Below are 6,642 nucleotides of genomic sequence, written 5' to 3' on the forward strand. Positions count from 1 at the left end.
CCAATAATATGTTTCTTTATTTTGTAGAGATCGTTTAATTTAAAAGGAAAATAAATATCGAAGGCTATCATTAATGTGATTTCCATTAAGATTATTTGCTTGTCTGTGTTTGTGTTTAATGTATTTAAAGAATGTTTGACTCAGAGTGAGATGACATCAATTTCCGGTGGAGGACTGCAAACTTAGACCTATAATCCGTATATGCAGTCTTTGAGCAATGAGGCATCTTTTTCATGCCAGCACCTACAGGCAAAGGAACTTCCTTTTAAATACGATTTACTCCGAAAGATCTGTTTCCACGTCCCCACAAATCCGCAACGTAAGGATCAACTTCGATTCTTACTACTCGACTCTAGAACAAAAGCTTTAAACACTGCACTAGGCGGATGATTGATGTTTATGAAATATGTGTACATATCTTTTAACACAGGTATCGCAATAATAACTTTTTAGATCAGTTGATTCATCAGATCGTTTAAATTTAATTAATAAAGACAGAATTATTTTACTTTAAGGTTTCAAGGCAAACTTGTTTACACTTTGTTAAAAATCCTAATTGTATGTAAACATAAACATAAAGATTTTTAACGACATCTTCATGTTAACGTACTTTTAACATTTTCAATTATAATGTATATTTAATATTTAAAATTGATCATTGGACAAATCTCGCTGCTGTATCAAAAATCAAAAGTGACATAATGTAAGTCTGTGTCTACAGATTTAAAAGCTCATACGAGGGCTGTTCAATAAATAATGTCCTGAGCTCTATGACATACAACATAGAAATCATATGCCATTAAGCTTGATTTTCTCCCGTGATTGAATCTTTAATGAATTGATAACAGTTTATGTGATCACTTTTCATCACATAGTTTCATTGTTAGAAGCTGGAAAATAAGGGCTATTCGAGACACTTCATTAAAAATGAATAGTAAAGAATCAGTAAACTATAGTGAAATTAAACGCTTTTGAAAAGCTGCTGGTTGTTAAGAATAAAAAAAATTAAATGAAATTGTGAAATTTAAAACAAACAATGTCTGTTATAGATACATGGGTGGACTTCAATGAACAAAAATGATATAATGGGTATCAAAAATGGGTACCGTCCTTAGCGACAAAAACTTACAACAACCAATGTACTTTTGGCCAAAATTCAACAAATTATTACTTATGATGTTTGATTGACTTTATAAATCATAGCAAATTTGATAGGCATTATTTTGGGGATAGTTCATACTGTTTTATAGAAACATTTGACAGTAAAAAAAAAAAGCTTAGTACTCAAGGTTCAACCTATGTTTTGAAAAATGAGTGAAAACGAGAGCGTTTTAAAAATGTCCACACAATTATTTTTAAAAAATCAAAAAGTGCAATATCCATGTTTGTATGAAATCCATACAGATTATGAAACTTGAATCCATTGCTTTAAATAATTAAAACAAATATACATGTACAATAAGATGCACTTGACAAAAACAGCAAAGGTCTGAGAAGAGCAAAGAATTGCAAGAGCAAAAAGGCAGTTTCATATGCCATTTTATTAGATATAAGTGGTCTTGTTCAAATTCTTATTCGGGAAGGCAGTTCAATTTCTGGAGAAGTCTAGAAAGCAAATTTGTCGCAAAAAATAATCGAAAGGTTTTTGAGAGGAAGGAACCAGAATAAGGAATTCACTACATTAAATTTCTTCATGACAGCGTCCAAACCCACAGGCCATGAAGAGGAAAGGAGTTTCTGGGGATAAACAGAAAGTTAATGTTTTATCACACCAACAATATTCGCCAGATCTTTCACCCTTTAACTTGTTTCATTTTCCAAACTTGAAAAAAACACCTTTCAGAAAGAAAACACAAGTACATAAAATCATAGGATCTGCCATATTCCAGTATACAAAGGGTTATACTCAAAAATATGTTCTAAAAACAATCAGAAATTGAATAAAAATGGTATGGTAATGTTTTAATTAAATGAGAATATTAAAGTGAAATCATTTAGACTAAATCATTGGAAAAGGTTTTTTTGTTTCTTTCCGAGCACCGAGGACATTATTGAACAGCCCTCGTACAATAACTTTTCCCCAGATAACTGTTCAATATTCATCTACTAAAAATCAGGACTAGTTAGATCAATTTTTCTTGTTAGATCAATTCTTAATATAACTTATATTATGAATGTAACGTCAAAAGTACTAAAACAACTTTTTGCTTCTTTTATTTATTTTATCTATCGATTGAATAAACAGACAAAAATAAATATAATGGATCAAATGCCAACCCATATCTGTCTGATTTGTTTTACATTACTTAATGTTACATTCCTTTTGTCTACAATGTACGGTAGAATAAATCAAAAAGATTTATAGTTATTTCCTTCTTTGTTCTTAGCTTTTTAATTTGGGGTTAAACCTTTTAACAGTATTAATGGAGTGTTCAGTTCTGATCTTATACATCTCAAAGATTATTTCAATGTACTGAAATGACACGGCAAACTTTTAATGTAAATTTACCCTGACTGCATTAAATCATCATTCCCGCGCAATTCTTCTTCCGTCTTTATAACATTATGTAACTGAAACTGATTAGATGGTTACATCTACGACGATTCTATCTAGCTGTTTTTCGAAGGTCCTCTCTCCAATTAGTTTATGCCTATAGTGACATTTATGACTCCTCGTTCCTTTACCTCAACATAACATAAATACCATATATGTTGAAATTGTAATTTATTGATCAAATAAATCTTGATCAACAATCCAAACATGTAGTAGAAACAAATAAAAATATCAAACAAAATATTCCAAAAAACTACATGCAATTATACGGTTCACAAAAACAAACAAATACAAAAGAATGTACAAAATGCAATCAGTACTTCAAAACCAAACACTCAAGAGTTTACTTTTTCATACAATGAACATAGCTAAGTTAAAAATTGACTTTGAATCTGTCTCGAAAAACCAGACAGACATACACACAAATTTACACACATAAATACATATACGTAAACTTAAAAAGTAACATGTATGGGACTAACAGATAAGTTCAAATGTTAATAATCAAATAATGGGCAAAGGTGGGGTCCATTACCCATAAGTTGAAAAGATCATGCCCAAAATGATCTTTGAGACGACCCCAGCAAAGCCAGTGCATGCACATCAAACTCAAAAGGGGGTACAAATAGCACTGAATATAACAATTTTATCTTATGCTTGTTCATTGTGATATAGTATGAAATGTAGAATTGCTTAAACGGCAAGGATATGACTGTTACCGGCCCCAGCAAGTAACAATGAGTGAAACTTGGCTATATATATATAGTTTATTTAAACAAGGGTACTGGTCAAAGCAGGTAAGATAACCCAGCGGAGTTTGATCTTAACAATCGTGAACTATAGTTTATACATGTACAATCAATTTCAAATGCATTACCGGCCCCAGCAGGTAAGCATGTGTAAGTTTGGTTACATATATACATACAGATTATCATTATTCAATAATATTACCGGCCCAAGCAGGTAACATTAAGCATATGTGCATTATGACGTCAAACTATCTAAACATCTAATGTTTTACCAGCCCCAGCAGGTAACACTTATACAAATATATGGAGACTTTGAACTACTGGCCCCAGCAAGTAGCCCATGTAAATGGCAAGCAAAACAAGTCATAATGTTTGACTGTAAACCCAATATACACTAAACCTAACAAGTATAAACAGAAATGGCCAAGCAAGGGTGAAAAGCCATATCTATCAATTAAATATTGCTAGGTACTTGATTTAATCGGATATATTTCTGAAATGCATTCGAATTCCACCGTCCATTGATCTGATTTGTGCATCGGTGCAACCCTTTTGTGCAGCCAGAGTAGCAGCACCTATTCTGAAACTGTGACCCTTATAGCGTGTACTGTCCAAGCCACATGAGAGCAAACATTTATGGAGGGTCTAGAAATAACAAACCGTTGCAAGTCTATTGAACAATACAACTCGAGCACAAAACCCACGGGCCTCTAAAACATCAGAGGAGGGATCAGGAGCCAAAGAGAAGTAAGCATCCCCTGTCGACAGATCACACTCGTCGTGTGAAACTTGTCATGATTGGGTAAAATGATGGTATAGTTTATCTGTGTCAACAACTTTATTCTTTGAACATTTTACATGTATACGCATGGCTGTATTTTCTTTCGACAGATCTACGAAGTATATCACCAGGGACGTTCATTCTAATGGGATAAGTAAGTTCTTCAGCGCCCTGTTCAGTTTACCAAAAACTATTCTCATCTTTGTATGATGTGCCATTACCAGTTCTCGTTAGATTTTTTTTCCAAATTTTTGTTCCTAGACAAGCATAATGGAATTTAAAAAAAAAAGGAAATCGCGTTTATTGAAATGCAAATTTGCTTTTTAATGATAATTTGATTCCAATATATGTATTGATATTTAAAGAAAAGGAAATTATTTAAATTGCCTAAATAATACCTTCTACATCTATTACGAGACATACTAATAGTCAAGTATAATTTGCTGTAAAATCTCATATTTATTTAAAGATATATCATCGTATCAATACATATTTTAGCCCTACAATTTTTGAATAAAGGAAATAGGGCGTCTGTTTTTAAAATCAAAGTATAGATTGAAAAAAAAATCGTGTGTATCATTATGTAGGTTAATTTAGGATAGATATAATAATTTAATTTCCATACATAAACTGGATTCAATAAAACTCCATACAAGCAAAGATGCACAGCAGGTTCCAGAAAATGTTCAACCACGCCTCTTTCTTCACATCTCACTAAAATATTCAAAACAGTGAATTGTCGAAGAACTTCAATACACTCGAGAAGTAGTGTGAATAAGATGTGGATACTTGAAACTCCTATGAACCTTTAAAAAATTTGAAATCAAAACATTTTTCAAAAATCAATAATATTAAAATATACGACTATGTAACCTTTTTTTAAACTTTTCACACGATTTATTAAAGTCCATGATTTTTGACAGCATAGTCAGCTGTTTTAAATAAAGTTGAATTTGTAAATATACTTACGTTATCACTGGTCGTTTTCAAAAAGTATTCTGTTTAAAAAATCGGATTGCACTGATTGCATATTATCGTTTGCAGCTAACTGTAAAGTTTCACGTTACGTCACGATCTAGTTGACAGCTGCACTCAAGGTAAATTGTACACGCCTCCTAACCGCAAGCTTTACGACTGAAACTTTCTTCTTATCCCTGATTGGTTGCTCGTGCAACACACTATTTCCGTGTCAATGTTGATAATTTGAGTTGACCAATCACGTTAGTTGTTTACGCTGGATGCATCTGACGAAAAAGATCGTGACGTAACGTGAAACTTTACAGTTAGCAAAACAATAATACTCAGACGTTGATAGTAAAAAGATGATGCAGTTCCTAATTGACAATATCTATGTAGTTTTCGGAGATCAGGTCTTCCAATAATCTGTTGGAATTCTTATCATTTGCACAGGGTAATGATAAACTATTTTTTGTTATCAAATGAAGAAATTTTGACAACACTTGCTGTGGCCTTCAGCTTTACACTTAAATATATCGACGACGTGTTCTTAATTAACAATTATAAACCATTCGTATGTCGACTCGATTTGTTACAGAGAGCTTGAAATAAAAGATACCACAGAGTCTGACATAACTGTTTCATATGAGGATAATTTACTCGAAAAAAAACGTTACCGGTATTTTAATGGCAAAGTTAAAGATAAACATGTCAAGAGAAGTTTTAAGTCGTCAACTTCTCATTACTTATGTAACAATACCACCTGCATATGGAGTTAATGTCTCTCAGCTGATTTGCAGGAACAATTTCTAAATAGAGGCAAGCTTTTGACGAAAAGTTGTTGAAACATGGATATGAACAGTTTTGTTTGAAGTCATCATTTTACAGAGTTAATTGAACTTTTATTCGTGAAAATTGGCATTTGTTGATTGTTCAGATGCATTCGCAAGCTACTGCTTTTGTACATCCAACTAGTTCAAATATTTTAAAATAAACTTACAATTACCCTATATCAACACACAGTGACGTGTATGCGAAATTAAATTGATATATAAATTGAATTTTTATCAATCATTTTGCCAAAAAACATTATTATCATGTATTTAACTACTGATTCAGGAATCGTATGCTTTTCATGGTTCCCTCGCGAATTTGGTTGCAAAATAAGAGCAAACATAAGCACTTCGCGTAAGTCTTGTGCCACAGTTGAATTTAAATTGATGAAGAACCTTGATTTCGCATTTATTTTTAAAACTGAGTATAGAGTATAAAGACAAATCCTAATAAAATGTTTTCTTAACAACCAAATTACAATTGAAGCGGTCTCTAAAGCATTCAAACTAAAATTTTTTAAAAAAATGATAAACAGAAAAAAGATTACAGCCTTCCACAGTTGTTTCATAGATCGTGGCTTTAAATGTGAAGGGACGTTCTTTACGTTGGTAGGAATTTGATGAGAGCAAATTTAAATTGACATTATATATAACCTGTGACTACATTTTATCGTTTTTTTTTTTTATTTTAATGTGAATTCGAGATGAAATATCTGTTTGTTAGTGTTCCTGTCAACATATTTTGTATAGTGCTATTTTCTTTATCGA

The sequence above is a fragment of the Saccostrea cucullata genome, unplaced genomic scaffold (assembly GCF_032062105.1).
Source record: "Saccostrea cucullata isolate Sc308-1 unplaced genomic scaffold, CSIRO_AGI_Scuc_v1 ctg356, whole genome shotgun sequence".
Classification (NCBI taxonomy): domain Eukaryota; kingdom Metazoa; phylum Mollusca; class Bivalvia; order Ostreida; family Ostreidae; genus Saccostrea; species Saccostrea cuccullata.